The 21,518-nt window shown below is 46.2% G+C and overlaps 1 protein-coding gene and 1 non-coding gene across 5 annotated transcripts in view; one reads left to right on the plus strand and one right to left on the minus strand.

Moving 5' to 3' along the window:
• The window catches only part of LOC135396642 (uncharacterized), a 502,925-nt gene that overhangs the window by 135,087 nt on the left and 346,320 nt on the right, over window positions 1-21,518 (plus strand). The gene's annotated exons all lie outside the window — the stretch shown is intronic.
• Window positions 12,815-12,887, minus strand: Trnat-ggu (transfer RNA threonine (anticodon GGU)). Its single transcript has one exon. It is a non-coding gene; the product is annotated as a tRNA-Thr (tRNA).

Raw genomic sequence — 21,518 nt, forward strand, 5'->3', positions numbered from 1 at the left:
GAAACTGCTGGTGTTATGAACGCAGTTGCACATTCAGGCTCACTGTCACACTCTAATCTAAACCTATACGTCCACAGTAATTCCCTTCTCGTCGGAAAATTAATGGTGCGAGGGTCCCCGAGCTACTGTACGTCGTTGCCACGGTACACGGAATTTAAGAAAGAGCAAAGCACAGCTCTTGTTCCATTCCTTAGGGACCTGCTACCTTGTTTGCCTGGTCGTTAATCAGGTTGCCTGGCGTATTCCTTTCCTTCATTTCTTTTTTTGCGGGCTGTTGTTTTTGATTTCGGCTTGCCTTCCGTGTTGTTGCTAATGGTAGCCTTGAAAGCTGAAGGCAACATTTGTTTCCATGTGAAATGTCTTGTAAGAAAAATCACTACAGACGACGTAAATGAAAAAAGAAAAGAAAAAGAAAAAAAAGTTCGCGGCAGAGGGCACCCCTTCCTGACGCTTTCTTTATATATTCATTTTAGCTTAGGAGCTTGCACAGCATTGAGCAGGAAATTAGTAATAATAACAGGGACAAAATGGGATAACAATGAAGTAACGAGAAGGAAAAAGGATCAGGAACACTATGATACGAAGCAAAATACAGACAAGAACGCTAGCTATGCGGAGAACGTTGTGCAACTCTTAAAACACAACTTCAGCACAATCCACGCTGAAGGCCAGTCCTCGCACAGAATGATGCCGCTATCGCTCCTCATGTGTGGAAACTGCGAAGCACACGCCGTTTTGTGACATTTCATCATAGCTTCACCGCAATACACTCTCCTAGACGAGGATCATCCTGGACGACATCGTTCTCTTCCCTTATTTGATGCATAGCAGCTTATATCACGCCTATAGTGTGGTGTACTGTAGTGTTCTTCTTTTCTCTCTCTCTTCTTTCATTTTTTTTTCTGCGTCTTAGTCGTGACGCTGCCCGCTTCCAGCGTGGCCAACCACGGCGAGCAGTTTTCATCTTCACCACAACCACCACCTGTTCTGTTGCCTCGCCGGTTTCCTCACAACCACCACGACCTCTGTTGTGCCAACTGTATTACACCGTGCTTGATTTCAGCACAGGTTACAGTACGCAATGCCGGTGGAAAGTGAACAGCGGCGAACACAGTGGACAGTGCCGATGGGCACAGCTTTCATTGCCAGGAGCTCACGAAGAGTGCCGGTGTGTTCGAAATCGAATTTCCTCGCGCAATATACCTTCCGCTGTGCGCTGTTTCAGGCATGTAAATGTATTCGAAGCGGAAAGCGCCCTCCTTATTTAATTGCAGCTTGCGTGGATCGGAACTTTGACAACTGCGCGGGGCCATAACTGGCGATTACTGGTGTAGCACTTCTGAATGCCCCCCCCCCCCCCATCTGTATCGATGAAATGTAATCCACATCAGGAAATTAACTTTCCGCTAGTCGGAACATACTATACGAATACAACTACTACTCCTATACGAATTATACTACTGTAACTCGAGTTGAAGCTTGCATATAGATGGCGTTATAAATACTGTTGATACAACTGCAGAAATATCGCAGTTACATTTCGCAGTTAGTAATTGCCAATAGCTGCATACGGACAGAGTTTTATAAAGTGCAAAAACGCCTTTTATTTTTTTAATTGCAACAAACGGCGATATATTGTAGATCAAGCGGCCCACTTTATGGTGGCACTAGCAACATTTTCCGGCGTTGTCCACATTCATGCTTCCTAATGAATTTTTCATTATGAGAGATGGAAGTTCGGCGCAATGACAACATGTGCTCGTTTTTGAAAAAAAAAAAAGAACTGCCAGTTTGAGAAAAATGATTGAGCCAACATAACGAAAAGAAATGGCCCGGGAAATGAAGGCAGATCTGGTGGCAGCTTTAATGCGTTAGCATTAGAAGACTCATGTCAAAGGAAAAACGGCGGTGTCCATCTGCGGACACGAGAAAGAAACGAGAAGGGAGGAAGGAGCAGTTTGAACGAAAACAACGAAGACAGCGGGAAACAATACGCGAGTTTTAATGCGTTAGCATTAGAAGCGTCGTGAAGAAGAAGTATACAATGGAGTGCGAACGAAGTACGAGTGCCGGGTCAAGTAGGCGACAAAGGAAAACAGAATGCGGTCGACGGCGACGTGCTGCCGAGACTGAACAGCAACGCATGCAACGCCTGTCTGCGGATGCCACGGGTCAACGCCGAAAGCAGCTCCTGCGCGCAAACGAGATCGAGGAAGAACGAAAGCAGCGGCTCCCACCACAAGACGGAAAACCCAGACCGCTGCCTCTCAGACGGGTTCCACCGCTTGCAGTCGCACAAACTCGAAACGGTCAATACGACAATAGCAAACCGAAACCGAAATGCGAAGAGCAGAAAATAGAGCTCCATAGTACGGCGGTTTGTCCGGAGGAGGGTACCGTGACGTCACCCAGCATTATCGTCTGCTACGAAGCCTCCAATCTCCATTGCCGGATGTCGGATAATGGCAGCAGCGTGTTTCTTTCAGCGCCCTCTCGCTTCACAGAGGCGAAGAGCTCTTTGAATAAAATCTGCGCAGTTTTGGAACCAGATATTTGGTACATATGTTCTTGACATCCCAAAGGTTACGGATATGCCACAACGTTTGTGGTGATTTTGTTGGTGAGTCCCACTTGAAGGCGCACTGGGCTGACGTAGCTCTGGACCCCTGCCTTTGAAACGCCTCCCTCCTCTGCCTCTCAGAGACTGCGATGGATCCTGATGTGCTCATCCAAATCAAGGGCTTCATTTACATCATTCGAGGCAAACGCCATGGAAACCGAAAGGCTGGAATTGCCATCTACGCTATAAGGGTGGCATCAGCGTTACACCTCCAGAGATTCGCAGCAACGTTCACGAATACGGTGAGTCCTGTGCCGTACGCCTTCCCACACATCTCAACGTCGTTGCTGTGTGCCTGCAGCCAGAGATTACACACGAGAAAGCGGCAACTGATGTAAATGACATGATGGACTGCGTTATGCTTACTCAGGAATGGGTCGTCATGGTGGGAGACCTCAACCAAGACGGTGGGAAAGAGTTCCAGTTCGCCCAAGATATGGGTTCTCTGTGCTTTGTCCGTTCTGTCGTCCCCAAAGGCTCCATCTCCACTGACCGAGGAACGTGTGTGGACGATGTCTACCAAACGACGCCTCTGGTGGACGAGGTGCTGTACATGGCGTGCCACTTCACCGACCCCAAGGTCCTTCTGGTGTCTCTCCATAACGACCCTCCCCCAAAAGAAGCAGTAGAGGGCATTTGGACACCAGAAATGCAAGGAATGCTCCAGTGAACCGAACGGAGGAAGCAAAAGAAGGAATCAAAGGCTAACACATTTCTAAAGGATCCACCAATGGATCTTTGTAATTTTTTGTCGCTCCGCCAAAATAGCGCTTTTTTCCTTGCCCTTAAATATGAGAGAGGAGCGCGAGAGAAAGAGAGAGGACATGAGAGAAGAGAGACAAAGAAAAGAATGCTGCTATGCAGCAGTCCCTGCGGCGAGGAGATGTCTGTCTTGCAGGTAACAATGTGTCAAGTGGTGGTGATAGTTCTGAAAGAGCTCGCCGTTGTCGAAACACAGAGGTGGGCAGCGTCACGACTAATGCTCTGGGAGGAATATACGTCCTGGGCCGACACCTAAGGGAACTGTGCCGACATATGCCTGACAGCGTCTGAGGAAAACCCTGGAAAAACCCCAGACAGCACAGCCTGCACCGGGATTCGAACCCGGGTACCTCCCAGTCTCGACGTGACATGACCAGCGCGCTAACCACTTAGCCACGCGTGCAGGTAATGTATCAGGAACTGTTGTCCGTCCTCTGACTGTGTGAAGACCAGTCGCCACGTGCTTCTTGAATGCCGCGTAGCACGGATATTTTGGCAACTTGTTCGGCGGTATATCAGAATTGAATGTCCATGCAGTGTCTTTCCAGCGCCATCGACTCATCGCATTAGTGTCCTCACCACGGCGTGCGGCGCACATATTTTCTGGATAACACGTTGCAAGGCTGTGGCACAGCTCATTCCACAATTCCAGTTGTTGCGAGATCTGCGGGTGCACCTCACGAGAGTGCTACAACGGAACTTGTTCGCGCTGTGGGGAAGATGGTTTCCGGCGTCGGTGGCTAGATCATCCTTCGATACGCGTACAGGGCGCAACAGTGACCATTGCTGCTGTGGCCTGCGTTATTCCTCTACCAATGTATACAGGGTGTCCCAGCTAAATGCGAACATACTTAAAAAAAAATATATATATATATATATATATATATCACTTTTTTCAAGATGAAATCAATGGCAATATAGCATATGCTGAAGGGCACTCCTTAGGAGGGCATTAGCAAACTCCGAAGGCAATGTCGTAATTAACTTTCAATAATTAATGTTTTAATTATAGAAGCTACGAAGTTGTCCCAATGAGAACATCTGTTCTTTTCGGTCACCTGATATCCTAGCCGTTTTCAGAACAGAAATTCGTTCGGTAGATCGTCCGCAAAAAATTCGTGAAGGAAGACCGTTTTTTTTCTTTATTTTGTTCATTGCGCATCTTCGGAGACGCGTCTTTCCTCCACCCCCAATGTGAGAGGGTGAAGGAGCAGAGTGCCGCCTCATGCGTCGAAGATGAGCTTTAACTTGCGGAAAGAAAACAAAAACAAATGTATTGGGTGACTCTATCGGAACTGCCCTTATCTTGGGTTGCATTTTCTGCTTTTTTTTAACCTTTTTCCAAGACGCAAGCGGCGATAGTGTGCTCTCTCGACCCTCTCACATTGAGGGTGAAGGAAACACGTGTCTCCGAAGATGGCGATGAACAAAATAAAGAGAAAAAAACGGTGCTCCTTCGCGAATTTTTTGCGGACGATCTACCCAACTAATTTTTGTTCTGAAAATGGCTACGATATCAGGTGACCGAAAGGAACAGATGTTCTCATTGGGACAACTTTGTAGCTTTTATAATTAAAAAGTTAATTATTGAAAGTTAATTAAGACATTGCCTTAGGAGTTTGGTAAAGTCCTCCTAAGGAGTGCCCTTACACATATGCTATATTCCAATTGATTTCGTCTCGGAAAAAGTGATATATATATATATATTAAAAAAAATATGTTCGCATTTAGCTGGGACGCCCTGTATAGCTTATGTAAGCATTCATTTCATCATCATGTACATAGCAGCATATTTTGTGTAAATAGTGCGTAGAAACATGCCTCGTGTGACCAGGTTGTATTTAGTGCCAAACAACAACTTTATTGTGCGACGATGAATGGGGATGAATGGGGCTCAATAAATTTCCTCAAGCAACAACAATGTTTTTGGTGCTAAAATTTCGAGTTTGAACATAGAATGAACGAATTGTGCCAAAGAGAGATAAAGCGAACACAATAGAACACTTCGCCAATCGGATAAGGTGCACCTTCATACGTCTTTTATACAACAGTAACAAAGCATAGTGACATGTTGTCGTCATACAGGAGCTCTTCTCCACGGAGTAGATCCGCAACCAGACAGGGCCAAACACTCATTTGAGATTGCACTTGTCCTATGGTGTGACGTATCGCTTTACTTGGCTACTTACTACCAGCAACTTGCCACATGTAAACTGCAGAACGGAGGACAAGAGCCATTCGTACATGTTTCTTAGCGAAATAGCGAAATTAATCTTGCAAACAAGTTGAACGTTGACGTACACGCCGCTCATTTTAGCAGAAACGACATTAATAAAAACGTGGCGAGATCATACCTCGTATAACGCGTCTGGACGTTGTTCGTCATAAAGTATCTCGTAGCTCCATCACTTTTATTTCTCTCAAGAGGATGGCTCTTTAACTCGGCGCCACGGTTTGCTCTTGCCTAGGCGTAGTATATTCAAATATAAAGCGACGAGAGTTCCCCTAATGGATTTTCATCTCGCGGAAGCCCTTTGGTGGAACACGCACCTGCTGCCTTCCTTTTTCAATGCGGACGTCATAATTTTCTCCGGCGATGGAGATATATGGAAGAAACAATCGCTTTCAAAATGGACTCTCTTCATTACTGAAGAGGGCTACACGGATGGAAGGACTCGCTGAGCGAACGTCTTCCGTCGTCGTTCTTTCAGCATCATTTGCAAAGATGCAAGTCACCGTATAACGATACGTCAAAGGCTTTGAGGAAGCATTGCGTGACGAATTGGTGTCGGGCAGTATGAATATAGTGAACGCGGGCGTATAAACGGAGTAGCAGTCGGCAGTCGATTTACACGTCATAACCAAGCAGATGATTTCTGCAACAATTGGTTCCTTCGAATTTGGTTTTGAAATGTGCGCAATATCAACTATACGCATACGGACTATATAGTATCCTATAACATGACACCGTTCCCTATGCATCAACAAGCTACAAATAGGATAGGAAGATGTCTTAGTAGGGTGCAGACCGAATGAATCCAGTTCTCGCCGCCAACGACAAGAAGGATGCCGAAAATTGCGTCTAACGTTTTCTTGCAGCTTACAGTTGACAAACTTTCCCCGTTCCTGTATCTTGTAGGCGACAATGCTATGGAGGGCAAATTTTTGCTTTAAAATTGGGAAAACTTCTACTTCGGCATCTGGCTTTGATGACCGAAAACATCATGGCAGTAATGCTGTGATAGTTGCGTGCAGATGTTAGTTAATTGAAAGTACTACCACGGTCCCTTCATACCTATGGTCGTACAGCTCCGCGTAAAAGCTTGCCTAAGGATACGAGGCGCCGCGCGCGGTGGCACTGCGACTTGTTTGTGTTCGTAGGATGAAGTTTGGTTGGCCTCCGCTCACCTATGGCATTGCGTCGTGCGCTTATCAAGAATCTGCTAAAGGTAGATGACTTGTTCCTGTATGTATTTTCTTCTTGTATAGGGTACCTATGTCTTCCATATCTTTATTTGTTTCCCAGCCGTTATTATTTGCCTTGTGTCAGAGAGATATGCACCGTGAATCAACTCTACTAATGCATTGTTCGCGGGTAACTTCACTCTGTCTCTTCCCCGATTTGAAGTGATAATCGTTATTATTATTTTTTTTTTCGTGAAAGCTAGTGGTGAACGTATACGATCTGTTCCCATCGCCATAATACACTTTTAGCACGTTTTACGCTGGTGGAAAAGCCCAACCGACAGAAACCGAACACGTACATTATTATTCCTGCCTTGCGCTGCTCTTGGACACGTAAAATTATTGTTGTTGTTGCTGTTATTAAATGCGCTATTTCGATCTCTGTTCAGTGTTACAGCATGGGTACTTTACATTGTTTTTTGTGTGTTATTTTATCTAAAAATACTCTATATTTTGACGATCAACTGTGATTTGGATCTGTGAACCTGAATGGTTTTCGTCTCCCTCTAAACTAGCACATGGCGTGGATGGAGCACATGTTCTTTCTTTTTTTTTTATGCCTGGAAAAACTGCTTCTACATTACCACATTTAACCCAAAGCTTCTGGGATTCAGCAAGGGCTCGACACGCTGTGAAGCACAGTGACTGTAATTAGATCAAATGGTGCCTTTTTATTTTTAGTGTCAGCAATGAGATACAGTTAGTGGGAGCAGGCTTTGTTCTAGTATTAGCTTCTGCCCGGCAGGGAGCTTTTCTTTTCCACCTGTCTGCACAGTAAAACACACGTATCTGTACACTGACAAGATGGCGTATATGCAGGCCAGCTGGTGGATGAACTCCATAATGTAAAAGCCTCTAATGCATCTGTACCTCTATCTCTGTATCTCTAATCTCTATCTCTACCTCTAAGCCTCTAGTGTAAAGTATCTGAACACGTACCGTTATTACGTATTACTGCGCATCGTGCAATTGCAAGTACGCAATACGCATTTCCACTAATTTTACTGTCTCGTTCGAGTTCCTCCCAGAAATATGCGCGTAAAATGTTTGACTGGGTGACGCGAAATATTGGACAACACAGAAGAGTAACAACCAAGACACCCGCAGAAGAACTAGCGTCTGCAGGACAAACACACACAAACAAAAAGAAAGAGAGAGAAAAAAATTTCAACTCTGAAACAAAACGCTGAGATGTGTTGAGAAAATTACTGCCGCTGTCATTCCCGACACATGGACGGACAAAGGGAAGAGACACAAGTCGTAACCCTGGGACACAATGTAAGAACGAAAATAACGGTTCGTCGTTGCGAAGCGACACATGAGAGATGAAGTTCTGTAACGGAAACAACCACGCACAAGGTGCAAAGGCCTCTTACGAAGACATCGACTGTTTCGCTGTCATCTTGCAAATCGCTCAACAGCGCGGAAAGCAAACAAGGCGGTCTTCAGGCAACAATCAACAAAGGCGTTACTCGGTCGAGAGATGTAACGCAACACAGAAAAGAAAAGAAGGAACACTACTGTGCGAAAAGTTGAGCTTCCTTGAGGTTGCGTGTATCACTGACATCCCGTTATTTCGTGAGCGGTGTTCCTACAGACAAAGGACGATGGTGACAGAGAAAGGAGGAGGAGAGTGCGGTCATCGCATACTTTGCTTTTGTTTTTTCAAGTTCCCATCTGCTTAGAAAAAGCTTCAGGTGTCACTTTCGTCGTCTCTGGATGTCCTCGGCGGTAGGCCATTGAGATTCCTTTAAACTGCATTCCACCTATGTATGAGACGGGGGGGGGGGGGGGGGATATGTTTATTATATAAAAAATAGGAGGGAAAGGTTAGCCTGCGCTACGGCGGCTTGCTATTCCCACGAAAGAAAGGAAAAAAGAAAAAAGAAAGACAAACAAAAGCAAAACAAACAAACGGAAAGGAAAACAAACACGAATATGCCACAGTAGTATATAGTTTAGAATGCGGTATCGATTGGTATGTTATCCGTTACGCTTAAGAGTAGCATTGCGTAAGTAATAACGAATTAACGTTGTTAATAATTACGTTGTTGAAGCTGTTTGCTTTTCGTGCAGGCCACAGCATAAACACGAGTTTACTTGACTGTATTTCCTGTTCTCCTTTTTAACGTGGCAAATGTAAAGCTAAAATCGGTTTTTAACCTCTTATTTTTGTACTTTTCAGCCCATGATGTCCTGTTTGTGTTTCCAGTTTTATAGAGCCGCTGACCCTAGTCCGTGTACTGATGTAGTGCAAGCTACGCGGTAGTACCAAGATGACACCACGGAATTACTTGTTCCATCGTCACAACGCGGCGCTCTAAAAGCTCTACTCGCTTTTCTGGATAATGAAGACCTCACTGTGAGGCTCATCATTATATTTTCATCAAATTGCAGCGAGCAATGGAGTAGAGTACCACCTGTGGCGATGGAACAACCCAGTCATTATTATGAAAACGATTGTTGTTGTTGTTAAGGTACCACCTTCCGTACAACTTCAAATGTGACTTTTGTGTCACATTCTGGAGCGTTTACTGTTGCACCTTATAGATTCTTTCCTTTCGTTTTGTTTTGATCTGCTTGTTTTCCTCTTTTTCTGCAATCTGTCTTCATCCCGTGTTAGCGCCACGTAACAACTGTGGCGATATGAGCGACGTACAGACGTGGACAGATGGAGAGAGGACGGCAGAAAGGAGTGGGGGACAGGGGGATTAGTGTGCGTCCTGGGCCGACTTCAAGGGGAACTGCGGCGACATTCGTCTGGAAAGTCTGCCGGAAAACTCAGGAAAAACCCTACACAGCACAGCCAGTGGTAGGATTCGAACCCACCTCCTCCCACTCTTCAGCACGACCAACGAGCGGATGCATAAACTCGCTCAACCATGCCGCCGTTTTCATTATTTTATTTGTATTTTATTTATTTTTCAGTCGTGCATAAGGCTTTATGGTACACTTTCAATTTGTACGACTCGCTTGAAAGTGAACTTGAACACCGCTCGAGCCTGCGAAGCGGCAAGAGAGACACCCTGGCAGCACCTAAAAGAAGAAAAAAACGCCTTCATAACGAAGGTCACCCGTCTAACTGTAAATAGATAACCAAAACACCCCCTCCGCCTTATTTCTACTTCTATTTCTATTAACCACCAGCAGGGTCTGCAGGCCGGAATGGCATTCAAGTTAACTCTGATGTGAGCTGTACGTTATTCTTGACACATTAGTCTGAGTACGTTTCGTATCACTTAACACGCTACGTAGCGACAACGCTGCGTTTGGTGAGTGAGTTTTGAATTGCAAGCCTTTGCCTCGCTTTATGTCCTGCTTTCGTAAGAGAAACGCTGTCAATTTTCGAAGGGTTGAGTCCTAACGAGGCAGCTGGAGAGAAACGTAGCCAATCGACGGGAGTTTACCAAAGCAATGTTAAAGCGATACCAGCATTTTTAAGAGGCTTTAAAATGCCACGTCTCCAGGGTATTACCCTTCCTTCATAATACACACGTGTGTAACTTCAGTATTTTTCCAGATATTTGCTCGATAAAAAATTATATGAAACGAAAAGAGACAGAAACAAGGATATAAAATATCGCACAAGTGATCAGAATGACAAATCATAAATGGAAATTTGCATTCTTTGCCTCCCATGTGTTCTATTGTTTTGCTATAAAACCCTTGAGGAGAATGTGATGTGATGTGATAAAGAAAAAAAAAAGAAAAGGAAGAAAGCGAAGCGAAGAGAGAAGAGGAAGGAGGAAGAGAAAGCGATTCTATAGAGAGAGACCGTTTTAACTTTTGAAAATTTCCTCTACCATACAGTGAATTCAAAGTGGGTCTATAGGGAACATTTTGCTGATCATTTATTACCAATTCATACTCCCAGCCTTGGAAATATTAACTATATATTCGGCTCATTAATTGTACATAGGCGCCTTAGGAAGAAGTAACATCTGACCTTAGCTCGCTGCACGAAGGATCTTACTGAGTTTACTACGCACCTGCTTCGTGTCTATACATCTCCTGCTGCTTGTTCGCTCTAGGCAATCTCACATAGGTGCTTCGTTTCCTTAGAGTACAAGGATCATGCAGTTCTCATGGGGAGTACTCCGAGGCCTCTCTTCCCCTGTATCTCAGCGGAATCCGTTCCGCTCCCTGTCTCTCTGTACATCACAGTCTGAACTGCAGTCAGAACAGAACTCACAGTCTGAATTGCAGAAGATTTTTTAGCAAGACTTACCCCCAGCACCCCCAGCTCAGCGATGCCTGCAGTCCCAATCCACGCGCCAAGACATCCGGTCATGGACACGCCTTTCACCCACCCTGAACTCGAAACTGCACTTGCAGCCGCTCCTCCGCACACCTCAACTGGGGCAGATCAAGTTACTTATAAGGCCCTTTGGCACCTTCACCTGTCGGATCCCTTGCACCTCCTGCGACTTTTCAATGAGAGGTGGTGCACCGGACAAGTTCCTGAGGATTGGAAGACGGCAATGGTGGTTCTTATCCTCAAATCGGGCCAATCGCCGCACCACATTATCTCTTTCCCATTGCCCTCACCAGCTGTATAGGGAAGACACTTGAACGCATGATTTTTACACGTCTAAGTTGGTTCCTTGAGACTTCTGAGTATTTCTCGGAGGTGATGGCGGGTTTCCGCCCGGGCCGCTCAGCGCTGGACTGTGTCGTCACCCTAGTCAGCCAGGTACAACAAGCCAAAGCAGAGGGATTATTGACTGCCGCTGTGTTCCTCGATGTAAAGAAAGCCTACGACAGCGTTTATCACGCTGCCATCGTTGACGCTCTTGCTGCAGCTCAACTGGGCGGCTGCCCTGTGCGGTGGATACAATACTTTTTGTCAGGCCGCTATCTCTTCGTGCGCACTGCCGATGGTGACACCACCAAGCACCGCGGGACCGGTGGGGTCCCGCAGGGCAGTGTCCTTAGCCCACTCCTGTGTAATCTTATCATGGCCTCCCTTATCCCGTTGCTGCCTGCTCATACATACATCACGATATACGCCAACGAAATCTGTATCTGAACTTCTGCAACCCGCCGAGGTACGATCCAGCGCCGACTGCAACGCTCTCTATATGTGACTACCACCTACCTTGTCTCCTGTGGCCTAACAGTCTCCCCGGCGAAGACTATCGCAATGGCGTTCTCGCGCAAATGCTTCAAATGCAAATGCCTTGACGGCTCCCCTGTGACTTTTGCCACGTCGTGCCGATACCTAGGTCAAATACTTGATCACGACCTAACGTGGTCCCGCCATGTGAAGATGAACATTACAAAGGCGGCTGCCTCAGTTCACGTCCTCAGACGTATCGCTGGAGCGACCTGGGATCCATCCTGTTCTGATCTTCATCGCGTCCACCAGGCCCTCATGTTGAGGACACTGCGTTACAGCCTCCCTGTCTTGCATGCTCTCAGCCAAACACAGGAGCGCGAGCTACTTAACACCCAGGCCCGCGGCCTCCGCATTTGTCTGGGGTGCCACGAACATCAGAGACGTACTGTACCCTTGCTGAAGCACAGGAGGCGCCTGTTCCCCTTCTGTGGGATGCTGATACCCTTCTGGTATATACTCGCTACCTCACCCGTCACCCTCACCACTATCTTCGCCATATTGACGACGACTGGCCTGACTCAGATTTCGGCAAGGCCATCGCCCGCATGAATGATCATCTTCCTTCCTCCTCAACCGCTCCCTCTTATGCGCCAGCAATGTGGTGCTTTGCACGTCCTGGTATCTGTTCCTCCATCCCCGGTCTTCAGCGCAAGTTTGACACTCCCGCACCTGTAGCCCTCCAACTCGCTTTCGACTTTCTGCACTCCACGTATCAGAACTATCGCCAGGTATACACGGACGTGAGAGAACTGATGTTCTGAAGCTGGAACAACATAGAAAGGACAAATACATACAAAGCCTCAAGCCTAAGAAATTAACGATGAAAGACGGAAGTCACTGAAAAGGTTAGCCAGCTGTAGGACTCGAACCCACATCTTCTGGATTACCGGTCCAGGGCTCTACCAACTGAGCTAAGCTAACACACCTCCCCAGCAACTTCCAAGGGCGCATCATCTGAAGGGACAAATCAACCTCTCTCTCTCTCTCTCACTCATCCCTCTTTCACTCGTACATTTTTCTCACTCATACACACAATCATACGACGGGATCGATGCAAGAGGCAACTGTTGAACATGAGAGAACTGACGTTCTGAGGCTGGAACAACATAGAAAGGACAAATACATACTTCAGTGGATCCCGGGACACATAGGCCTTCGTGGTAACACCCACGCAGACACAATGGCAAGACACGCAACATTGAGTGTTTTTTCCTCTCTTCTTCATTTTTCTTTTTTCTTAAAGGAATAGCAAGTCGGCTTACGCCTGACTAGCCTTTCCTCCTTTTCCTTTTTTTCCCAATAAACATGTCCCCCCCCCCCCCCATTCTCATGGCCTAAGGCTCATGGTCCGAATTCTAACACCTGCATCACAAATGTGCAAGGGCCAAGACTGAGCACGGAGGCACCCATTTCTATAATCTCTTACAAGGCAGGCGTCCTGGGGGATGCGCCCAGAGTCGCGCTTTTGACACTGTGGAAGAGATCGTCCAAAACAAAAGACTCGTGCACGTTGACGATACAATTGCTACGTTGAGGAAGCGTCATATGATTTCTCTACTATCATTATCATCCTCACCATCAGCAGCAGCAATCATAGTTCACAGCTTTGAGGACGTGCTTATCGGAAGTCGATTCTGCCGTTGTTCTTTTATTGCTTCTTAGTTCTTGCTTCCTTTTACACAAACACTTATCCCGTCTTTTCTGACACTGCGCCCTCCGTATGGGTTAACAAATGTGCTCTCCTGTGTGCAATTAGGATGTAACATTCGATACTGGGAAACAAAAACAAAATAAACTGTGATTACTCGGCGTGATCGAACATGTCCATCTGCAAAAGTAGGGTTATGACGTAATTATCAGACGTGGAGATTCTGATATTGGTGCAGCAATGAACACTGCAGTGTACAAAACAGCAGCGCGTGATGCTTACCAACGAGGTCCCACGCAAAAGATATACGTATTTCACCCCTGAGGATGCGAAACGTATGTTGTGCGTCATCCAGCGTGGTTCAGTTCGGAGCCAGTGGTCGAATTCCGCAGAGCCGACGTCGCTGCTGCGCAGAATTGACCCGGTCCTGTCTTACCGATTCCCTCCGCGGACGTCCCGGCCGCTCGAAGTTTTGCTTCACAGACTTCGTCTCAATGTCCCATTGGCCAACGCATTTCTGTTCAAGATATGCGCCCAACCTTCGTCGTTGTGTTCGACATGTGGTGTGCATGAAGATTCGGAACATATTCTTCTCGTATGCGCGCGATTTCGCACTGTCCGTTTGCAACTTCAGAGATCAATGGACCGTCTTGATGGCCGACCCTTTGATGTCGTGAAAGTGCTGGCGAATCGCCTGCGATTCATCGTCAGGGTGCACAGCGCTCACTCATCACCTTCGTTAAGAGCATAGCAGAGCTCTCGTCCTTTCAAACGTTTTTTTTTTCTTTTTTCTTTTTTCTCTAGTAGGAGTAGCTTGTCCCGCGGTGCGCGGGCTAAAATTTCCATTTTTTTCCTCCTATCATCATCATCATCATCATCATCATCATCATCATCATCAAAACTGAACGAAAAAAGAAGTCCCGGTCATGTAAGCCATCATTGCATGTAAGCATAACTTGCAGCAACGTGGCTCGAGGTTAGCAGCACTAGCCAAGGGCCATTGCAATCTGTTCCACATGTCTGTCACAGTATTCTTGCGTATAAAAAATTACGGTATCGTACCTGGAAGCGAAGAAAGAAAGAAAAATCGCGCCGACCGTAATGGACACGTGTACAAACGTAGAGAGAAAATAAGAAAAAGAAGCCTGTAACACTACACGAGTATCTAAACAGCAGACGGACAAATGGCCTGTAACGTTGTGAGTGGATCTACAGAAAAAGAAAGGAAGGAATGAAAGGGAGGCCTCATTATTCTCGACGGGCAGAGACGGGATAATTCGATAAAAGGGCAGCCAGGAAGGGGGCTTAAACTAATAAAACCGATTCGGCAAGAGGGATATCGGGCCAAATTATTCCTGAAAGGTAAAAGCCCCGCTATATGGGGTGCATACGGGTATTGAAACCCCCCTGAAAACGGGAAAAGACACGGTAAAAAGATTCCCTTCGTTGTCATTCAGCGATCAGTCGTTACTATGAGCTGTGGTTCGCTGGAGCAACTAGTATACGCATAGAAAAATAACCATTCTCGGAGAGTTCATGGTGCAAGAACCTTTCTCTGAACTTTTGTATATTTATTTTATTTAGAATACTTCTGACATTAAAAATGTCATAGAAGGAGTGGCATACAAAGTAGCAGGTAATACACTAACAACTATACAGTGAGACAACATAGTTATAGCTGCAATATGAATAGTACGGTTATAAAAATTCACGCACATCTAACAAAATTCAATGCGAAACACTTTGAACAAGGTCAATAAATGATGCTAGTGAGTTACAGTCAGGGTTGTTTGAATTTAATCCACATGTATTCTATCCGGTGTTTTTTTTTTTATTTTATCCACACAATTTAATCCAGATTTTTTAAGATTTTGTCCAGATGCGATTGAAAGGCAATCTTAATTCAACGTCTCACGGAAAACTCCCGCTTCATTTTATTGTAGTGTTGGCTGTTTACAAAAACCCAGGTACGCGCAACATTAACTTTTTTTTTATAACTTTTTAACTTGAGTTTTTGAACTTTTCAGGTTTCGCTTTGTTCCTATTTTCTTCTACTTTTGCCCATTTAGGGAGATACTTTCTTCTGCTTCCTGGAGGCATTGTAACTGAAGTACGACTGTTAATCCAGGCGTGTAGCTTCTACACCATTCACCGACGCGTGCACGGGACTCTACCTTTCGGAAAACAATGAAAACTCATTTAATGTTATTGGGAGAGGCAGTTCCATAAACCGAAACTATGAGAGGTCACCCGAAATCAACAAGAACAGCAAAACACAGATGATTTTTATACTCTGTCACCATTTCTAGGCTTGCCTATATTCTCCAAAAATATCCGGGTTTTATCCAAAAAAGGCCACTGGAGAGGATATTTTTAAAAATATCCGGATTTGTCATCCCTGGTTACAATCAACAGCTTGCTGTGACAAACAATTCCAGGTATATTATATCCAACAGTATTCGAAAACGAAAGAATGGCTAAGGCTTTCCTGGCCCCCTGCATTCTTAAAACAGAACTTCACCGCATGGAACCCTCTAGCCAACCATCATCCCGAATGACATCATTCTTTTCCCTGATTAGTTGGAAACGGGAGGCGTACGCCTTTTTGTGACACCTATGCAGCACATAATTGTCGCAAAAAATGTGCAATAAACCTATATTCCCCCCCCCCACCAGGGTGTCCCAGAAAACGTGTCATTGAATTATAATAAAAACACTATACCACCTAGAGTCATGCGGTCAATGGCATTTGTTCTTACTGGGTTTTTGACGTCTCATCACGTGAATGTCGTGTAACGTCAGTTTAATTATGTCAATTTTTGCGAGCTTAAGTCGGAAATTTGCCTATTAAAGGTCACTTTTTTACCCCACCAATTTGAAGAGCGTGTCTACTTTAGTCAAATTAATGATAATTGAAAGGCATATTCAGGAGCTATCCCATCGGAAAAAATAGTCGAACATCATGCTCTACGGAGGTCGCCCAGAACAGCGCACGATGAATTTTTCAGCGCAATCTTTGTCAGTCCGACGAAAGGAGGTTGGAAACTCAGCCCTCCCCTACATCGCAGAAAGAGATAAAACAGGCACGGCTTATCATGTCCGACTTTCGCTGGGATAATGCTTTCCCTCCCCCAATTTTAGGAACTGTTACTTTTTCTACTATCACTCTGTGGGCTGTCCTCGGAACCTCCTTTCATCGCACTGAGAGCGATTGCGCTCAAAAAGTCATCGCGCGCTATGGTCCGGTGCTCCGGTGGTCTTACCGCTTCGGACTTGCTGGACACTCTGTGAAAACTTCGGTGACATTGTGTTCGCACTATATCTGACATTGTGCAGTGAGTGTTTCTCGGCGTCGAACGTCTCCCCCTTTCCTTTCCCCCGTCTTCCTTTATGCTTTATCCTGCTTGGTTGTTTGTTTGTTTGTCCTATTTTTCGTAGCTGACCTTTTTCTTTCTTTTTGTTTACCAACAAACGCGTTTTGGAGTAGCCAGTTCTGACTGGGTCGGGACTAACCTCTCCATATTTTTCTTTCTTTTCCAATCCAATCCAACCCAATCCGGTGCTCCGAAAAGCATGATATTCGGCTATTTATTCCGATGGGATAACTCGTGAATATCACTGTGAATTATCATGAATTCGTGTGAATTCGACACGCTCTTCATATTGGTGCGGTAAAAAAGTGACCTTTACTTGGCAGATTTCCGAGTTCAGTTCGCAAATATTTACATAATTAGACTTGGAGTACATGACATTCACATTAGGAGGTGGAAAAAACATAATAAGAACAAATGCTGTTGACCGCATGATTCTAGGTGGCGTAGTTTTTTTATTATAATTCAATGACACGTTTTCTGGGACACCCTGTATGTGTGTGTGTGTGTATGAGAAGAAATGTAAGAGATAATGAGAAGAGAGCGAGTGCGAGTCTGGCTAGTTGAATGAGGTCGTCGTAAAGCAGACGCCAGCGCGGCGTAATTGATTAGCGCACTCGACGGGCAATCGAGAGGCGTGTGATTCAAACCCGCCGCTGTCTGGCTTTCTCGACGACTCCTATGTTTCAATTATTTACTCGTTCTAACTCAAGAAACTCACACGAATGACAGTGGCGTAAAGCTCAACGCGAATGGGCATTTCGCTGTCCGTGTGCGATCCGCATCCCAACTGCTGCTTTACTTCCGTACCCGCATCCGACCTGCGAAGTTGAACGCTTTACCCGCTTCCGATTCGAACGACCCGCGTCCTCCCCCTAGAGCAAATAACAGAATGCACGGCTGATGTGCAATTTAGTCGTAGGATGATGGCTAGTTCGATACATTCACTCGTATTATACGCATCCGACCGGGTACCTATCCCCCATTTTGATCAGCGACCGTTCGCTCGAGCGGCATCAGAATCCGATCCGCATGCCGGTATTGTTGTTCAAACTGTATGAATCCGCAAATGTTTTGCGTATATCTGCAGGTATCCGAATACGTTCACGGATAGCGCAGTCTTTTATACTCTGATGCCTCCCGTGTACACGTCTTTCCTACAACTCGACGGCAACGGCTTACGTTACGACACGTCTTAACGACAACGACTTCCGTTTGTGATTTATGTGAGGACGTAACTGCTGTTTACACCTACCGCTCATTTTCAAGAAGCGCGGCAATGCGAATAGGCGTCGGATTGGTTCCTTCAAACGATGATTGGGCAAATCGTTTGAGGAGACCAATGACAGGCCACTCCGCATTACAGCACTTCTTGGGGAGGAGAGGGAAAGGGAAGGTGCAAACTATAAGTTTTCAATGAAAAAATGGCTAAGTTTTCGTTCTCGCAAAAAGCACGAACGACGCAACGGTTCGGCAACGGTTCCTTTTGGGTTGGTGTCAAGGTAGCGACATCTTTCATTCCGAGAAGAGATTGATTGATTGATTGATAAAAGAGAAAATTGAGATGTTAGTCCCAAAGTACTCGGGACTGGCTACTTTGGGACGCTCCGAGAGGAGAAATTTTTGCACTTTAGTGGTCCTTTAAGAAACGCCACGTTGCTTCTCTCTTACTCTTTCGGTGCCGTATAAATCGCAACGCCTTGCAGTATCGACGCAGTTGGTTAACGCACCGTTTGCAACATATTGACTGCATCTGCAACAATCCCGATGCTCCGAGTTTCGCGGAGTCTATCTTGCGCGTACCTCAGCGAAGGAGAGGGACTCGTATACACATCCTTAATCTACATGGTAATCTCCTCTTAGCTATACGTGCAAAGAAACTGCATACAAACCCTCTTCTATCGCGCCATGTCGCCTATAGCCGCAACGCGAATTAGCGAGTAGAGCAGAAGAAAGAAGGGGAGAACGGGACTAAAATTGATATCACTCTCGCTTACTAACGAGACCGACGGGAGCAATTAATAAGAGCTTCCCCCTTTCCTCCACTCTCACGAGGGGATTTATATAAATGGAACACCGCAACACACGTATCACTCCAAGTGCATGTGTATACAGGCATTATAGAGCGAGGCTGTTCCTTCTCTCTCTCTCCTTCGTAGAGGGTTCGATAACGAGGAATTAACTCGCATTGGATAGTCGTTAGGTCGAACGGGCCGACGGCCTAATTAAAACGCATCTCACGCAAAGTGTATATCCACTATACACGCTTGTCTTTGTAATAGAGAAACCTGAGAAATAACGACTGAGATGGTTACGTGCATCCCGTTTTCTTTTCTAAAAATACGTATTGTATAGCCTGATTACTTTTGTATATTAAACACAAAATACTGCGTTTACTCCTTTTTAGTCGTTCTTAATATTTTGATTCACGAAATAAAATATGGAATATAGAGGAGAGACAAATAATAAGTTTGATTAGAAGCTTTTCATGTACAGGCCGAGGACTGCGACGATGTGAGGGAGGCAAGCATTGTTCCTTGCATCGTGTTTCGGACATTTCCGGGGCACTTTAAAAGACACCAGGTGGTCGAGATTTTCCACAGTCCTACACTCTTGAAACAGAACTTCACCACATAACACCGCCAACGGTTATTCAAATAATATCGTTCTCCCTGCTGACTTGTGCAAAACAAAGTGTTCGGCACTTGTGCGCACGTTATGCAAACTAAAAAGTATCAGACATATGTCGGCACAGTTTCCTTAGAAGTTGGTCCAGGACGCACATTCTCCCAGGGCTTCAGTCGTAACGTTGCCCACCTCTGTGAGGCCGAAAACAGCGAGCCCTTTTATCATTACCACCACCACCACGACTAAAAATTCTCCTAAATAGGCAAATCCATCCCATATTGAACAAATCTGGGTGCTTAATCGCAAGTCCACCTCACGAGCTAACGATAAGCCAACAGTTGTGGCCTGCCAACTGACCTTGTTCCACATCTACAGTCACCACCGGCATCGCACCCAGATATACACCGATGCTTCAGTCTCTCTAGTTGGGTCGTCTGCTGCCTTCTGCATCCCAGAGGATGGAGCTGAGCACGGCTTCAAGCTCCCTCTTATGTCATCTGCTGAGGCCGAGGCATTCGCACTACTGGCCGCTTTGAGACATGTCTCCTCGTGTGCGCCCAGGGCCTGGTCGGTCCTCACTGACAGTAAAGTGGCTCTGGAGGCGCTGGCCTCTTACTCTGCCGCAGTCATCAGTGACACCTATACCACGATCATCGCCCTGCACTCTGAACTTGTATCACTGGGACACGAAGTGGTGTTCCAATGGATCCCGAGCCATGTCGGAATTTCAGGCAATGACCGTGCTGACGCTCTTGCTCGGCAAGCCCACGACGCTGAGCAACCAACTGTCTTTCCCCTTGCGCACTCTATGTGCCAGCTGAAAATCCGCCGCTTCACTGCCAACCGCACACAGCTCTTTCAGCAAGAAGCTATACGCACCAATGCCTTCCTCAAATCCATTGACCCTTTAATGACATATGCTGTGCCTGGCCGCATCCCGCGCATCGAGGAATCGCTGATTCATCGGCTGCGGCTGAATGTGGCCCGAACTCCTCTCTTCCTATTTAAGATGAATCAGCACCCATCACTTCTTTGCCCAACGTGCAAAGTAGAATCCGATGTGCCACACATTCTCATTGCCTGCCAGCGGTACGAAGTCCACCGATCGAGTCTCCGGCGCCGCCTTGCTCATCTAGGCTACCGAGAGCTTTCCCTCGCGGTGCTACTTGGCCCTACCCAGCACGCTGAAGTCACGTCTGCGCTGACACGATTCCTTCGGGAATCGAAACTCCTGGGCATTCTCTGATGCGCAACGATTAGTGAAGGAGCTGTTACTTCTGTATTTTTTGATAATTTTCTGTACCCCAGCTGTTTTCTTCTGTTTGCTTGAAAGCATTAGGGAATAGCAAGCCCACACCGTGGCTAACCTTTCCCTTTCCTTCTTACTTTGCATTAAACATATCCCCCCCTAACGATAAGAGCAACCAACGGCTATCGTTAAAACTAGCGCGAGACGGGTTTCACCGGGCAAATTTCGTGCTCGCTTCGTCAACGGGACGGTGGCGTAATCTCTGACCACAACTTCGACCGAACATACTCGGCTGCATACCGAAATGGGGGAAGGTACAGAACCCGAGGGATGCGCGCGGCCCTTCTCATCCTCTTCTCCGTCCTTAACACGGCAGGCGAAGCAGGAGGCTACCGAATAGAACAAACGTAACGACGATAGCCCCTTGGCGCAATCGCATTTCTTCGTCAACCGATGTCGTTAAGCTGTCGGTGTCGTTACGGCCGTGCACGTGACATTAGCTGACTACGCCCGGGGCGCGAGCGCGTCAACGTCACTTCCGTCACTTCACTTCTTCAGTTTTTCGACTATTCTTTGGAAGGCAGCAAACATGCCGTCGTCGCGTGGTTTTCGCAGTGCTCGAACAACTGCCTAGCAATACGAGGGTATGGCCCGAT

This window comes from Ornithodoros turicata, chromosome 6 (genome assembly GCF_037126465.1).
Source record: "Ornithodoros turicata isolate Travis chromosome 6, ASM3712646v1, whole genome shotgun sequence".
In the NCBI taxonomy this organism is placed as follows: domain Eukaryota; kingdom Metazoa; phylum Arthropoda; class Arachnida; order Ixodida; family Argasidae; genus Ornithodoros; species Ornithodoros turicata.